General features: G+C 38.5%; 1 protein-coding gene across 1 annotated transcript in view; it reads left to right on the forward strand.

Annotated features, from left to right (window-relative positions):
- The window catches only part of RARB (retinoic acid receptor beta), an 865,852-nt gene that overhangs the window by 149,337 nt on the left and 698,215 nt on the right, over positions 1 to 18,300 (forward strand). The window contains exon 3 of the mRNA XM_016426470.2: positions 8,967 to 9,061. The gene's annotated coding sequence lies outside the window, so the exon portion shown is untranslated. The remainder of the gene's footprint in view (positions 1 to 8,966; positions 9,062 to 18,300) is intronic.

Here is an 18,300-nt window from a genome sequence, read left to right on the forward strand (position 1 = left end):
ACAGTGTATTAGTCTCTGTGTACAATGTTCTCCTGGTTCTGCTCCTCTCGCTCTGCATCACTTCCTGGAGGTTGTTCCAGTCTCCATGGAACTCCTCCACTTTATTATTCCCCTTAGCACAATAGTATTCCATCACCAACATATACCACAATTTGTTCAGCCATTCCCCAATTGATGGGCATCCCCTCGTTTTCCAGCTTTGGCCACCACAAAGAGCGCAGCTATGAATATTTTTGTACAAGTCTTTTTGTCCATTATCTCTTTGGGGTACAGACCCAGCAGTGCTATGGCTGGGTCAAAGGGTAGATATTCTTTTGTTGCCCTTTGAGCATAGTTCCAAATTGCCCTCCAGAATGGTTGGATCAGTTCACAACTCCACCAGCAATGAATTAATGTCCCTACTTTGCCACATCCCCTCCAGCATTCATTACTTTCCTTTGCTGGATAACAAACTTTCTTAGCCTCAGTTTCTTCATCTGAAGAAGGGGGTGATAATACCTGTGATTTTTGCTTCACAAAGCTGTTATGAAGTCAAAAAAACATTTATTATGTGCCTATTATATGGTAGGCACTGTGCTAATCACTGGGGCTAAGGAAGCAAAAGACAGTTTATGGGACAACTAGATAGTTCAGTGGATTGAGAGTCAGGCCTAGAGATGAGAGGTCCTAGGTTCAAATCTGGCTTCAGACACTCCCTGGGCAAGTCACTTAAATCCACTGCCTAGCCCTTACCACTCATCCCTTAGAACCAATACCATGTGTTGATTCTAAGACAGAAAGTAATGGTTTAAAAAAAAGACAATCACTGCCCCAAGAAGCTCAGACTCTAATATTCAAAATTAAAGTTGAATTCTAGTTATTATATGCATTAATTCTGGAATTGCCTTCATAAAAATGACTAGACATAAATAGCACCGGGATTTCTTTTTAGATGTTGCCTTCATTTTGCTCAATAAACTCTCACCACAGTATATTTCAATTCAGACAAAACAGTGATGAGTTTTGAAAATTTCTCCCTTCTTTATGGGCATCACACTGTCAGACAACATGCTAGCCCATTCAAAAAAAGAATCAGACCTATTAAAATAGAATTAATGGTAAGTGGAATTGTTCATCTATTGCCAATAAAGTCTGATGATAACACAACAGCTGTCTATGGTTTAAGGAGGACCAAGAAAACCATCAAGGGCCATAAAATGATGCCCAGTCCTGCCCACCTACCTCTTTTTTCTGCTACATGCTTCTGACTTACATGGATGATGGTGAGAGGTTGGGTCTAAAGGGATGGAAGCCTCAATGCCCTGCCAATTGTGAAAAAGCACTGGGAAGCATTTTCCCTTCAAGGATGATGAGAACAAACATATTCTCTAAACTAAATGCATTTCAATCCAGGTTTATTTTGCTGTACAAAAGTAAGAGATAAAAAAGAAGGTATCATGAAAATAGGCAAAGAGAAGATTTTCTAGGCAAGGAGACATGCCATAAGTTTAGGTTATCAAGGTTTTAGCCAAGGATTTGACGAAGTATCTTATCCTGTTCTCTCCATCTTTTTTCTGTTGGAGAGAGGTACCCAGTGGTGTGCTATTAAATGTTTAACAACCAGCTTTTTTTTGGGGGGGGGAGAGGAATTTTATATATGCATATCTACACATATTTATACATATATATATATATATACATCCATAATACCTCTGACTCATACTAGCTATATTATCATGTAGAAACAACTCCAACTCTATTAGCCTCCCTTACTTCAGAGAGATGTTATGAAACAAGGTTCAAAAATTCTCCTTCACAAATCCAAAACTTGGGAAGATTTCTTTAGATAGCAGTTTGTCTCAAAAAATATATATATAGTTGGGGTTTTTGTGGAGTTTAAGGCTCAGTATAAGTCTACAGCAGGATATGAGAGCAAAATCAAAACAAAACAATAGAATAGAGTCTTAGACTACAATAAGAAGGCGTATAATAACATCTAGGACTAAGGAGATGGCAAGCCTATTCTGGACAGGCTATATTCACTTCTAGGTGCCATATTTGTAAAAGCCCCGGAAGAAGCTGGAGACTGCAGACACAAAGAACAAGGATGGTGAAAGCTTTGGAGTTCATACCCGTAAGGATCAGTTGAAGGACCTGGGATTGTTTAGTCTGGAGAAGACTAAGGAAAGCCATGATAACTTTCTAAATATTTGATGGGTCATTATGTAGGAGAAAAATCAGACTTGTTTTATTTGCCCCTTGAGGAAGGAACTCAGAGCAATAGGTAGAGGTTAGCACAGTGCCTGGCACATAGTAGGCACTTAATAAATGTTTGCTCACTCAACTAAATTTGGATGTTACAATGAAGCCAATTTATACTTGATGAGAGGAAGGATTGGAAACAATAAGAACGGATTGCTTCCTGAGGCAGTGGACCCCCCCTCCCTCAATGGAGATCTTTAAGCAGAGGCTGGATGACCACTTGGCGGTATTGTAGAGGCAATGCAATGATTTAGGAGGAATGGGTTGGACTGGCACATTGATGTCAAACTCAACCAGAAAGGAGGGTCCCTAACCATATATAAGGATCCTTATGGGACATATATTGACTTAAAAAACCACACACACTTGTATGGTCTTCATTTATTAATATATCAGCAAATTCAAATCAGAGAGGAGCTACATTTTAACCAGGCTTGGGCTTTGCTCAGAAAGTGCTGTGGGCCAGCCACAGGCAGCTTATGGCTGTGCATTTGATGCCTCAGGACTATATAACTCCTGGAATTGAAAATGTACCCCAGTACCTTCCCTACTTCTTTATACAGGTGGAGAATTCAAGATGTGTAATGCCAAATAAAAAAATATTAGATGTTTTCAATATGTTGGTTAGTGTTGCTGTATGGGAGGTGGAGAAGAAAGGGATTCTATTGAGAAATGATAGTTATGTAAAAACAAAAGGTGTTAATGAAATGCATTTTTAGAAACAGAGAGAAAAAGAAAAGGGAAGGAAGGAAAGATAGAAAGAAGGAAGGAAGGAAAGAGAAGGAAGGAAGGAAGGAAGGAAGGAAGGAAGGAAGGAAGGAAGGAAGGAAGGAAGGAAGGAAGGAAGGAAGGAAGGAAGGAAGGAAAGAGAAGGAAGGAAGGAAGGAAGGAAGGAAGGAAGGAAGGAAGGAAGGAAGGAAGGAAGGAAGGAAGAGAAAGGAGAAAGGAAGGAAGAAGAAAGGAAAGAAAGACAGAAAGAAGGAAGGAAATACAGAAGGAAGAAAGGAAAGAAGGAAAGATGGAAAGAGAAAGGAAAGAAGGAAAAAAGGAAAAAAGGAAGGAAGTAGGGAAGGAAGAAAGGAAGGAAGAAAAGGTGGGAGGGAGGGAGGGATAAAGGGATGGAAGGAGGGAGGTATGGAGGGAAGAAGGATGGCAGGTTGGCTCCAAACCTCTGCCTTAGCAATAGCTGCTATTAGGAGATATCTTGGGGAGGGATCTCTGGTGATCTGAGACTTAATGTAGGGAAGGCTGATGAGATGTACCCCTGATATGGCTGTTGGGACCTATACATTTTGGCCCTCTGGGTTACTTCTTTCCTAAATCATCTCAATATTGGTGCAGCCCTCGTAAAGGGTATGGTTCTTGTGAACTCAAAGACTTTTATGCTGATTAATGATTTCCCTTTATCCTCATTTTCCTGTACTCTAGGTCCCTGGTAGGAATGCCTTGATTGATATAATATTCATATAAAGCTTTGCCAAAGTAATAATATAATTGTATATTTAACATGAATATTTAATACTAATCAGGAGCTTATTTTATCATTTAATAATTACATATCTTTAATTATTTAATTTTAATTGATTTAATTTATGGACAAATATAAAATACTAGCATTTCTAGAGTGCTGTAAACTTTGCAAAGTGCTTTACATGTTATTTTATTTGTTCTACACAACTTCACTTATTTTTCAGATAAGGAAACTGAGGCATAGAGAAGTTAAGTGACTTGTCTAGGAGCACATAGTATGTGTCAGACTGTGAACTCAGGTCCTCTTGACTCCATGTCCTACAATTTGCTAATTATTTCAACTACCTGCCTGTGTCCAGTCCTCACATCCTAATATAACATATTAATAAAACAGGACACTTTTGTCCTTTATCAACAAAGATATAAAAAGACCTGAAAGGTGATGTCTGCCATTCTAGATATCCCCCAACATTTTAGAGAACCACAGGCTCATAGGAGCAAATGATTTAGCACCGGAAAGACTCCAAGACCAATTTGGCCAACCCTTTCTCCACTTTTATAGATGCTTGTTAAATTACTTGGCTCCAGTCATGCAGGCAACATCACGCAGGGTCATCTGACAACAAATTAGGAACTCTTAAACCACTCAGCAGAAATGTCAGACTGACATCCTGTGTCTGACTTGTGACCCTCTTCCCACTGGTCTTCCATAGTAGAGAAAAAAGTGGGACAAAAAAAGCAGAGTTTCCGTGTGATTAAAAACATAATGGCTTAAAACAGCCGTAAGACTTTGGGACACCCTGAGAGCTCATCTACCCTTATGAGCACAGGAGCTTTTACTTAGAACTGGAAGAGACATCAATGTCATCCATTCTAGCTCCATCCTTTTACAGAAGAGGAAAATGAGATATAGAGAAGGTGTAATGACTTCACCTAGATCACATAGAGCCCAGATTTGAATTCACATCCTCTGAATCTCTCTTTTTATGTATATGACCCTTTCCACTGTTTTTGTGGTGCAGTAGTTTTTTAGTTACATTTAACTCTTTGTGACCCCATTTGGGTTTTCTTGGTAAAGATATTGTAGTGATTTGCCATTTCCATTTCCAGCTCATTTTACTGATGAGTAAACTGAGGCAAACATAGTAAAGTGACTTGCCCAGGGTCATAGAGCCAGCAAATGTTTGAGACCAAATTGGAATTCATGAAGATGGGTCTTCCTTATTCCAAATCTGGTGCTCTATCCATTGTGTCAACACCATGCCTATTTAACACTGGAGGAATACTTTCTCCATAATAGTCAAGAAACTAAATTTTCCTTTCAGCAAGTAGGAGGCCAACAAAGTTCCAAATAAAATAAATTTGGGTCCCTATATCCATGGGGGATAAGTTCCAAGACTTAGCATGGATGGCTGAAACCATGGATAGAAGCAAACACTTGTTTAACAGCAAATAACTGAATCAGATTACTGAATCAGCAGATACAAGGACACGCACTTTGGGGCCATTATTATAGTAAAAAGGGTTTTTGTTTTTTTTTATTTCTTTTTTCTTTTTCATTTTTTCTAAGGGTTCGTTATCATGTTGTCTCCCTCCCCTCTCCCACCCCACCTAGATTGAGAAGCAATTTTTACTCGTTATATATATATTATCATTCAAACCCTGTTTCCATAATATTCATTTTTGTAATAGAGTCATCTAAAAAAGAGCTTTCTTAAACAAAGGTACTAGGTGACATTCCAATGAATGAGATCAGTGAAGATACTCGTGGCAGACTAGAGAAAAATTTCCCGTAGAAGTATGACTATAAGGACAGAGGGAGATGGATTGAGTGCTGGGCTGGTGGGCTTCCCCTGTCACAGCTCATACGCCCATGGTGGGCAGTTTAAAACTCATGAACTCTTTCTTCTTTTTTTAATTTTCTAGAATTTTCCAAAATTTTATTTTCTAAAAATTTTTTTCTTCCATGGTTAATTGCAGGTAACTGAATCGGCCAATACAGGAACACAACTCTACTTCATTTCATGAACTTTCAGAATGACAGAATCACGATTTCAGAGGCAAAAGGAATTGTAGATACCGTCTATCCAACCCCTCATTTTTCAAATGAGGAAACTGAGTCCCATATAAGTTAAGTGATATGTTCAGATTACATAGGTAACTAGTTGGTGACAGAGTCAGGATCTGAACCTAGGTCTTCTGATTCCAAATTCAGGCTCATTCCACCATATCTCTGCTTTAGAGCTAGATACGGTAAAAAAACAAAAACCTTCAGTCCTACCCTCAACCCCTTCCCATTTCTAAGCTCTGAAAATGGTGAATGAGCCTTTCCCCCTGAAGGATGGACTCCTGGGGATCCATTTTGGAGAAATAGGAAAGTGGAGGTGGAACATCCAACATTTTCGAAGGAGAAGGACATAGGGACCTCTGGTTCTGGCAAGCAATGGAGCAAAAGACAGATCTCGAGCTGCTTCCATTTGGATATCACTCATTTATATGCAGCATACGGAGCCTTGAGGGGCCTTTTCTCATTTCCCTCACCTGTAAAATGAGAGGGTTGGCCGAGATGATCTCCAAGGTCCTTTCCAGCACTAACATTCAATGACTCTATGGCTATTATATTTAAATAACAGCTCCAAGAAGGTCAGAGTAGTTTAAATGTGACATTTTTACTGCTTCTAATCTTTTCATAGTTTTGAATATTTATATCACCCCAGTGGCTTTACAGGCTACAGCCAGTCATCTCAGAGTTTTCTTTGCATTTGTGCAGTGTCCACAGGTTCAAGTTCCTTATCATTAAAAAAAAAAAAAGAAGCGGACTCAAATATCAATTTATTTGTTCGTTATACTTGGAAGAAGGATTATCTGTTAATAAAGAGAGGTTTTGATAAATGACTATGAGCCTATGATTAATTCATTTAAATGAAGGAAAAAAATCTCCTGTGGAATTGAATTATAATTTAGTGTCTTTGTATAAATATAGCGTACATGTGAGGAATTCTGAGACATAAAGGCAGGGAGGATCTAGGGTTTGGGAGATCTAAGTCAAATAGGAAAACTTAGATATCATGTCAGAGGACCTGCATTTAAATTCTGACTTTGCTTCTCACCACTGTAGGACTTTGGGCAGGCTATTTTCCCACTCTGGGTCTCAGTTTCCTCATCTGCAAATTGAGCAGATTGGACTATATGGTCTCAAAGGTACCTTCTATTTTAAATTTATGAAGAAATTCAGAGTAGACTACAGGATCATGAGCCAGGTATATTAGTAATATTTTTATTCATAGATGCCTATATATCATTGTGGATAAAGCTCTAGGTTTGGATTCAGAAGCCCTGAGTTCAAATCCTTCCTTAGACAGTAGCTGTACGATCCTGAGCAAATCACTTAACCTGTCTTGTTTTCTCTAGCTGTAAAATGGGGATAACAATACAGAATGTTTCCGATAGGTTTTTTGAGGTTCAGATGAAATAAAGGGGGGGGGGCAACCAGAGAGTCAAATCTGGCTCCTACCTGATTTTGTACAGCTCACAAGAATGATCATGATTTTGAGCCCCTTGTGGGTAAGGACTATCTTTTCCTTCTTTTTTCTATTCCCACAACTTAGCACAGTGTTTGGAACATAGAAAGTAATTAAAATATTTATTGAATAAGGATGGTTTCTGCATTTTAAAAATATAATAAAAATGGATGAAAAACTGGTTCTGGGTTGTGGTTTAGCCATTGCTTGCTGACCCCTGAGTTTAAAAATTGCATTTCAAACTATTGAGACAGAGAAGTAGGGAGGGAGAGACAGAGACAGAGACAGTCTGGGAGTAGGGGGTAGGGGGGGAAAGATGGGAAGAGACAGAGAGAGAGACAGACACAGAAAGAGAGAGACAGAGACAGACAGACAGACAGACAGACAGACAGACAGAGGCAGAGAGAAGTAGGGAGGGAAAGACAGAGACAGAGACAGTCTGGGAGTAGGGGGTAGGGGGGAAAGATGGGAAGAGACAGAGAGAGAGAGAGACAGACAGACAGACAGACAGAGGCAGAGAGAAGTAGGGAGGGAAAGACAGAGACAGAGACAGTCTGGGAGTAGGGGGTAGGGGGGAAAGATGGGAAGACAGAGAGAGAGATAGAGAGAAGTAGGGAGGGAGAAACAGAGACAATCTGAGGGTAGGGGATGGGGTCAAAGATGGGGAGAGAGAGATAGAGACAGAGAGAAGTAGAGAGGGAAGAGAAAGAGACAGTCTGGGGGTAGGGGGGCTAGGGGGCAAAGATTGGGAGAGAGAAAGAGGGGGGGGAAGAACTTTTAAATATATTCTCCAGATCTTAAATATTCTATTTTAAATATTAAGGAGTTTGATTTTCTTTAGCACTGATTTCGGATGCCCCAGAAATCATTTTAAACAATATCTTGTAGAGCTTTTAGACATTTTCAGGTAGCTGCAAATTTAAAAAAGTCTTGTTTTTGAACTCAGCATTCACATCCTCAGCTCATCGTTCTGTCTGAGAGAAGGGGCAGGGAGGTGGGGGCTTAGAGCCATGGACAGGGAGGCTCAGTTTCCCAGAGCAGCCCTCACTTCTGGGGCTGAGTCCTTTCAGAGAATGTGCTATTCCACAGTTCCCACAAGTGAAAAACCCTGGAAGGAAGCTTGTAAACATCACTCCTGATACAATTGCATTTTAACACCCTCTTTTATAATTGACTGGAGAGATTTTTTAAAAATTAGAAAGCAAAAAAAAAAATCAATGGGGGCAGTTTTTATACTCATGGCTGCATAATGGCTTCACCTTAATCTTGTGGGTTATAAGATTAAAAGGAATGTTCTTAACTCTGGGTTAAAGACCAAAGGATCATACTCATTATGGCAAACTTTAGATTTCTTTCCAAATAGATGTAAATCGGCAAGTGAGCCGAGGAGCAGAATGGGACAGAAGTATGAGCACTAAGGAGAGAATGGAACCCATTATTAATATCCATAGAATCCTCCTCGAGGGAAACTTTGTATTTTGTTCAGGAGGCTCCCCACCGCTTCCCAGTGACGTTCTCTTTGAAGAGTGCAATGATAAATAATACAGCTTTTCTCAGTTGTGATTTCGCCAAAAGGCATTGTTGGAGTTTTTGTCTGCTTGGGGACTTGAGAAGCTTCTCTGTGCCCACATTCTTCACCAAAGTGAGCAGAGATGAAACCGTTGTTCTTCCTAGAGTAAAATCATCAAGTTCTGAGCTTTGATGTTGTTGTCCTTGTTTTTCTCCCCCTGCCAGACACTGCTGACACCAGCTGTGCAGCTGGGAAAGTTATAGAAGATGAGCTCTGTGGATGAGTTAATATAACAGAGATTATTTGGCAAGTCTTCCTGGTAAGTGTACCCCCTTGATTATATATCATTTTTTACAGCTTTGAAAATTCAAATTACTCTCTTCTTTCTTGGCTACATACTTGCCCAGGGATCATATCATAGGCTATGAACTTTTATTATTTTGATTAAGTTGGATTTGGTTCGTGCCCATACCTTGTATGGGAATCGGTAGAGAATCTTTGTTGCCCCTCTGTGACTTTCTCGGTTGAGCTTGTCGTTTTTGCACATTGCAACGCTGCTTTGTTTGGCATTGGTAAAACTCATCATTTATCGGTAGTTGAAATTGGAGGCATTTTGATATTGTCAGGACTGTGTGTCCATTTTAATGGCAGTGTCCAATTCAGTGGAACCACCATGGCCAAACACTGTGCATCCTTCTTAGGGGCTTTTGTCTCTGAGTTTCATACTTCTTTGCCATTGTGGGAAGAATCTTTGAAAGAGTCATCATAAAGTACCAAATGATGTTGCAGCGAGTGGTGGAGAAATGAGATTTATTATGCATCCAAAAGCAAATGAGTACACTTAAAAGCTAATGATATTTTGGAATGCAGAAATACAGTGGGCATATGGCAGAAAGAGTTTGCGTTTCTAAAAGGCACCTTATAGACCTAAATTACTTAACGAACCATACTGTGCAGTCTTATAATATTAGTCTACATTCCTTCTGGATGGTGATTCCATTAGCTTGTGTTTTCCAAAGGTGGGCAGTTGGGAAAGGTGGCTGTGTATTAATGAGTTGTCATTTTCCTCATAAAGCGCAGTAATGGACTGGATCAGGTTAATTTAATCTATACAGTGCTTTCCTACTTTGTTACTGGTTTGAACAGGAGTTGAATTGCTTTGTTAATATTAGGGCTAGAACAAAGGGATTATGTCACTGAATGCTTACATATCACTGCTAGGCTCCAGATGAAAATAGAAAGAAAGAAAGAAAGAAAGAAAGAAAGAAAGAAAGAAAGAAAGAAAGAAAGAAAGAAAGAAAGAAAGAAAGAAAGAAAGAAAGAAAGAAAGAAAGAAAGAAAGAAAGAAAGAAAGGAAGGAAGGAAGGAAGGAAGGAAGGAAGGAAGGAAGGAAGGAAGGAAGGAAGGAAGGAAGGAAGGAAGGAAGGAAGGAAGGAAGGAAGGAAGGAAGGAAGAAAGAAAGAAAGGAAGAGAGAGAGGAAGGAAGGAAAAAAGGAAGAAAGAAAGAGAGAGAGGAAGGAAGGAAGAAAGAAAGAGAGAGAGAGAAAATATTGAATTCTCTTCTAATTTAGGTAGACCAAAGGCACATTTCCTCATTACCCCCTACCTTCTGTACCTCCCCTTTCCTCAACCTCCACAAAATAAACAGATAGAAGGTTAAAAGAAAAAGCTAGGGTTATATCTGAAATACATCCTGTCCAGACCAAGTCTTGGTTCTATACCTGTCCCCACCCATCCAATTTCCTTTTCTCATTTGCCCCCCTTAGTCTGAATGGTTGGTGCTTTAATATCATATTCTTTGTCGACTTCAAAACAGAAAGGAGTCAGCAGAAATCTGTCGCTATTCCCTACAGCTGTATGTTCAGAGGGCTATAGGTAGAAATGGAAGGCAACTTTGGCAAATGATGTTTGCTCTGAATTTTGAGATCCTGAAACATCTAATGGCGTGCCATATGTTAGCATAGGACTTGCGTCTGGAAATCTGTAAGCATTCTCATTTGGCCCAGGAAAATGAGGGAATCTTGTTGAGATAAAACATTGGAGTGTTTGTTAGCCACTTTCCTGCCTTAGTACTGTAATATGACACAATCACAACTGAATTATAAAAACATGGCCTGCTGTCTGCTAACTCGACATGTCTCAGTTGGTGGAACGATGAGAGTTTCATTGACATTGTTTCTTGCCCGTTCCTATGTAGTCACTGACGTGTGTGTGTGACACAGCAGGAGAATATTCAATTGAAAAAATCTTATGGGATTCTGAAAATGCTCCAGAGTCTCACTATAACACTGTTTGCTAGAGAAGGGAATTCCCTGTGAGCAAGATCTGTTTTGAGACTCACATAAGGGGCTTTAAAATCATAAAGTCATTTTGGGAGCTGGAAGGGACAGTTGCTATGGTTTCCAGTGTTAATGTACTCCCCCCCCCAAAAAAAAAGTTTAAAATATATGTTCTAGACTTTCCATAGGTATGCTGAAAATCTTTTTGTTTAAAATAAAGACAAATAAAATAAAGACAAAAATAAAGACAAAAAAAGCCTTCCATGTACTTATTTCAATGTTGAGGTTTGAAGCTCCCTGCCCCTACTCATCCAAAAGAACATTGAACAAAATCCATGTTTTAGAAACAAGTAGAGTCACAGGTACAGCCCAAGTAGCCCCAGCATTTGCTGCGTTCTAGATGTCCCCCTCTCACATCCTATCTGTACCCCAGTAGGGCAAGAGGGCAAGATAGAGAAACCAGGTGTTCTCTTTGATGTGAATCCGGGAATTACTTCTTGTTTTGCTACTGTCAAATAGGGATTAAGGACCCCTTTTCCCTCTTTGATTCCTTAGGTTCCATCTAATGCTGCATCTTGCTGGAAACCTTTCCTGATTCTCCACTTTCTCTGCCCCAAATGATTGATATTTTCTTTTTCTATATCTTGTATTGATTCATCAGCCTGGGGCAACTCGCAGTCTCCCTGGTCCTTAGCTCCTTGAGATGTGATAAGATGGTGCTAGATCACTTTGAAAATCTCTTCCAACTCTAACTCCATGATCTTCTGTCGCTATCCCCTCTGCCTCTCAGGAAAATGTAAGCTCATTGAAAGTGTGGTTGGTTTTCCCTTTTATCTTTACATGCCCAACACATAGCACAGTGCTTGGCACATGGTGGGTACTTAATAAATCCTTGCTGAATTGAAATGTTGTTGAGTTAATCTGAATTGAATGCAAATGATTTACTGATTTTTATGTTCAAGGGACTGGAATTTAACTTGCACCCATTTGGTAAAATATTTTTATACTTCCTCAGAATTACTGGTGAATAAGAGATGATACAGTTAGTACCAATGGCAAAGTGGGAAGAACAATGGCGTGTTATACCAGAGAACTGGGTTTTGGTTTCTTCTCAGTGACAAGCTGTGACACCTTGGACAAATTACTTAACCTTCTTTTGCCTTGAATCCTTTGCCTTGGTTTCCTCATCTGTAAAATGAGGAGTATGAACTAGGTATCCTATAAGGTCTCTTTCATCTAAAGATGCATAGAATTGAACTTCTCATTTATCCTCTTTTAGCTTCTAGTAGAAGGATTGATGGGTAAGATGGCCAAAAAAGAAAGAAGGAAGGAAAAAAGTCAGCCTAGATAATCCAAAAGCTACACATAGAATCAGCCCCAGAATAATCAAGAATTAACTGTAATTACCATGATATGTGCTGTTACAGCCAGGCAGAAAAATATGATTTTTGGCATTAAGATAATCATTAATTATAGCCCAGTACCATTCTTTCTTGGGATTAGTTCAGATAACTATAAATTACATTAGTGAAGTGCTTTTATGTCATTTCCTCTCTTTTTTTATGATTTATATAGTCAGAATACTGACCTGTAATTAAGTGTACTGGAGAATAGCCTCCAGTTAATTAAACATTGTATAGTGTGGAGGGTGTGTCTTGCCAAAATTCCAAAGTAAAAAGGGCAGTCTCAGATCAAATAGCTAGAAAGAGCTTTAAAGAGGTTCGCATGAAGGTTTTCTGAGATTGTGAAAGCTGCTCAATGAATCAAAATTAATCCTTTCCCTCCCCCAAACCTTGATTACTTCTCTCTCCATTGTCTCTGAGAATATGGCCCACCTCTTAATAGAATGGCAGAAAATATGATTGCCTGAGAGAGACTTTTTGATATAAGACCAATTTTAGTTAGTAAGCGCTAAAGGAAGCAAAGATAAGCATGAGTGATAGAACCCCAAAGGAAATGTCTCACTTTCCTTCCTGAGAATAGCAAGGACCAGCTCACTAATCATCCATTAGCCCTTAGTCCTCAGCTAATGTCACTGCCAGTTGACATTGTGTCAACATGTCCCCTACATTGCTTTAGCCAACCCAATTTCTAATTCCACCCACATGTCAAGGCTGGACTAAAAGCTATCTTTTCTATGGTTAATGCATTTGTGGGCAGGTAATATAAGATATTCTCACCAGACACTGCTAAGTCCCATAGTGACTCTATCATGGGACCATCTTTTGGAGATTGCTGGGTAAAAAGGCAGGATAGCAGGGTTGGGTAGACTCAAGAAGGTGGGGCAGGGAAAGGCTTTTGTAGAGACCTCTAAAATGCTCATTGGAGGGGAGGCAATACAGTAGAGTAGAAAATGAGTTGAATTTGGAATCAGAGAACCTGGACTCAAATTCTACCTCTCCTACTTACAATCTCTATAATTTGGTCCCATCATTTACTTTCTCTAGGTCTCTCTTTTCTCCTCTATCAAAGAAGGATATTAGGCTAGACAACCTCCATGGTTCCTTCCTGTTATTAAGTGTGTGATCTCATGATCAACCCAGGTAATGGAGATGATTTATTTACGGGAGAGACAAATGTGCCTCTACTACCAGTGAGGTATTTTATGTCAAGTTCTTGATAAAATCTGAATGCACTGTATAAATGGTATTTATCATTATTATTATTGTTGTTACTATTATCATTTATTAAAAAACATCCCTCTCTTCTTGTTCCATGGAGTTCAGGCATCAATTAGCCTAGGAAAAGTTATTTTTGTTGCTCCATTTCTTTTAAAATTAATGTTCTGTGGGCTATTGCAGCAGTGAATAAAATACCCACTTTTGTAGGTTACCTTAAGTTATGTCATTTTTTACAGGATTATGGGAAACATTTTCAAGATAACTATAGCAACCAATAGGATAATATTGATGATATTGTGATCTATGATAAGTAGATGAGAAAATATGATGAGAATGTGATAAAATGAATACTCATCCTCTTCCCACATGATTATGATCTCCTTTGCTAGCTCTCTCGATTATTCTGAAAGCTTTTGAATCTGTGCAACTTGGAGATGTATAAATATTTGTTTTAAATAAATGCACTTTTGGAAAACAAAAACATCATTGGTTAAGTTTTTATAAATCAATGTTATGTCTTGGTCATTGTAGACAACAGTTTTGTCTATGATAGTCAGCCAATTCCACTAGATTTTATTTGTCAACATTTGTAGTCTTTATCTTCTGGCAGTCTATGAAAGATATTGAGTTTTAATTCAAACCATCAACTTGTGTCTTGCCAGGTTTTTTGTTAGGTGCCAAATATTTATATTCTTCACTAATGTGTTTTACATTTTCTACCATTTTATTGACTAATCTACACTGTTCCTTATGTTTTAATTCCTCAGGGATAACCTTTCTGTAGTTTTTTATGGGCATAATCAGATCCTGAACTTCCATCATAAATCCCTCCTTTCCAACAAATCTATATAACTCAGTCAGTTCGTTGATGTTTCTCTGTTGGCATTTTGTTGCATGAGTTCATGCAGGTGTCTCCTGTGGAGAATCTTTGTATTCTCCTCTTGGATTTTAGCCAGTGTGTAGACTCCATATGTAGATAAACCACTTTCAGATGCCTTCAACAAACCTAATGGTGTGTACTTGATATCAGCTTCAACTCTTGCTCTAGAAAGTGATTCTCCTTGTAAAAGTGCTTGTGTACTAGGATTTTTGACTTCTTTATCAAGTGCTCTATGATTATCCATCAATCCTCTTCTTTAAGGTGCCCAAATGTTCATCTTTCTTAGAGTGAGGAACCTCGTGTTTCATTCATATCACACGACTTTTTGTTAGGATACACCCTGGCTTCCTTCAAGTCCCAGCTAAAATCCCACCTTCTGCACAGAGCCATTCATGAACTCTCTTAATCTCAGGATATTCCCTCCATTGATTATTTACATTTCATCCTGAATAAAGGCTGTTCTGCATTAAACTGTGAGCTCCTCAGAGGCAGGAATTATCTGTGTGTCTTTCCTAGTCAGACATTGCCTCTACCCATAGGTTCAACATGATCTCATTGCAATTGAGTGCCTTCAGTTTCTATGAACCCTTGGCATATAGGAAGAATTTTAAACTTATCTAGTCCAAACAGCATTTTGATAACTTTTGGAGGAGTTTATGAGATCAGGAAAATGCTTAATGTCCTTATTTTGGGGACCTTTGTTTTGTTGTGGGTTATTTTTTTACTTTGTTTTTGGGGGAGCCATACAGCTTGATGTTATCATATTGATCAAGTGATTAATAGGATGTTTTGGTTCATGCCTTTCTAATTTGGAAGCTGTACTATGTTAACTTTAGCAGAAATGATAGTAGAGTCAAAGCCAGGTAGAACAATAATGGACTCAAGCTGTCTTCATGAAAAGTACCATGTTTCCTATCAGTCATTCTCAAAATAATTACATTTGATGATCTGCTTTAAACATAGATGTTTTATTATTATTGTCTCAGACTCACTTTTTTTGATGAGGATAACCTCAAATAGAAATCAGTCTGAGACAATCATTATTATGTTGCTATTTTTCCTGTGGGTTTTAAAATTAATATTAAATAACCAAATATCTTATTTTATAAATATTTATTATTAATAATAACTAAAACAAAGGAACTGCCTGAACTAAGCCCTGTTGCTGGTCAAAAAGAGCATGGGAGGAGTTACAGCCCACTTAAACTCCATCATGCACAATGAGAGTCCTCAGGAAAAGGGAAAAGGATTCTAGGTAATACAGAATGGAACTTTGGGTAAAGCAATTTTTAGGGGTTCAAGAATTTCTAACCATACATTCCTTCATGCTCAGTGTTCTGCAGACTTCTGCATGGCGTGATAAAACATCTAGGTTTTATAGTTGAATAAATCTCCAAGGATGTATTTAAACATTTATTGAATTAATTAATTTAGAACATTTTCCCATGGTAACATGATTCATGTTCTTTTCCTCCCCACCTCCGCCTCCCCTCTCACCCCCCATGGCCAATGCACAATTCCACTGGGTTTTACATGTATCATTGATCAAGACTTTTCCCACATGATTAATATTTGCATTAGGGTGATCCTTTAGAGTCTACATCCCCAGTCATATCCCCATCAACCCATGTGATTAAGCAGTTGTTTTTCTGCTCCCACAGTTCTTTCTCTGGATGTGGAGAGTGTTCTTTCTCATAAGTCCCTCAGAATTGCATCATTGCATGGATCATTGCATTGTGCTGGTAGAGAAGCAATATCCAAGAATGTAGCATGACAAATCCTCTTCAAGTCTAATGAAAGCATCCTCAGTACAAATCCAATAACAAAAAAGGTTGAGGGATGAATGACATACATCTTGTTCTGTTCTCACATGATTTTGTCTCTTCAATTACCTCTATATATTTGTTCCATGTAACCTGAAGATTATGAATATTGAAGATGGCAATGTCTGTCAAAAGCATTGTCATTAAGTTTTTATGAATCAATGTTAGGTTTGGGTAAAGGCAGGCAAAAGCCAGATCTGAGGTAATGATCTAGTTCCAGGACAATTTATTGGTTGAATTGTCCAGGATATTTTGAGGTCTATATAAAATTTTTGTCATTCTATGAAAGATAGTAAACTTCTGATGTCAAATTCTATCTACCAGGTCTTACAGTATTAGGGATTTTGCAGGTGCTAAAGTTTTACAGTGTGCAGCTGCATGCTATACCATCTATACTACTTCCTTGAATAATCTACATCTTCCTCAATTATGGATTCCTAAAGGATTACTGATGGCAAAGAACTTGCCATGAATTGCTATTGTAATTTCTCCTATTTCCACAAACAAATTTGAATGACTCAGCCACTTGTTCCATATTTTTTTCTCATTATACTGTGGACTGACTCAATTTGGAGGTCACCCCTGGATGGCTGTTTGCCTCCATTCTCCTCTTTTTCCTCAGGATCATATAATTTAGAGTAGCACGGTACATTAGAGGTCATCCAGTCTAACCCCCTCTTCTGAGGAAATTTAAGGTCAGCCAGGCTATGTGAACATAGATTTAGAACTGGAAAGGACGTCGGAGACCAATCTTCTCATTTTACATTTAAAGAGCTTAAGACCTTAAATGAGTTTCCAAAGGTTATTCAAGTGCTCTGACTTCAGATCCAGAGTTCTTTCTCCTCCATCAGTAGTACTCAGGGTGGGAGAGTGTGGGTAAATAGATTCTTCAAGGGATCCATGAATCCATAAATAACCAAACTCATCTTTTATTTGCTCAGTAAATAACATATCACTCATATACATATTGCTATTCATCAAATGTATAGAGATCCTGTTATGATTAATAAAATACAAATTCATTTAAAAGCATTACTGAATTGATGGTAGCTTTTTGCCATCATGCATTTTCTCCTCCAGTGGATAATATAGTACAAGTGCTGACATGTGGAGGGGTTGAGGGAGTCCATGTTTTGAAGTACTGAAATTACATTTCCTCCTCCACTGCAGAGGCAAAGAAGGTAGGCTTCTCATTAGAGACAGTGGTACTGGCTGCCATTTGAAGTCAGTAATTACTACATGGTGGATAAAAGTCAGACTCCTCTTCTGGGAGACAATGATATAAAAACTGAAGGGATCAAAGCCTGCCATAACATATTCTCTGTAGCCACCCTTAGAATTCTGAGCATCCGTTCTGGCCTCCCTTAGGTACCACCTTATACACTAGAGAGAATCTTGGGAGATTTTCATTTTTAAGTAATTTATTATCAATTTAATATCAAATTTCGACATCTAGCTCAGTGCCTAAGACATACTAGGCACTTAACTTGCTTTTTAAATGAAACAAAAATATCTTGATTAAAACCCAGAGCGAAGAAATGTAAAGTTAAATTTTATACATTGAAATTAATTGAAATATGACTGCAAGAATTACTAATAATGATAGTCAGCATTTGAATAGTGCTTTACTATTTATAAGGCTTTGTTCAAATGTCGTCTCATTTGAACTTCCCCAGAACTCTGTCCAGTAGGTGTGATTATTATCCCTATTTTTAAATTTAAAAAAATCCCTCATCTTCTCTCTTAGAATCAATACTGTGTATCAGTTCCAAGTCAGAAGAGCAGTAAGAGCTAGGCAATGGGAGTTAAATGATTTGCACAGGGTCACACAGCTGGGAAGTATCTGAGGCCAGATTTGAACCTAGAACCTCCGATTTCTAGACCTGACTTTCAATCCACTGAGCTACCCAATTGTCTCTTATTGTCTCTATTTTTAAGAGGAGGAAACAGAGACT

The sequence above is a fragment of the Monodelphis domestica genome, chromosome 5 (genome assembly GCF_027887165.1).
Source record: "Monodelphis domestica isolate mMonDom1 chromosome 5, mMonDom1.pri, whole genome shotgun sequence".
Taxonomy (NCBI): Eukaryota; Metazoa; Chordata; class Mammalia; order Didelphimorphia; family Didelphidae; genus Monodelphis; species Monodelphis domestica.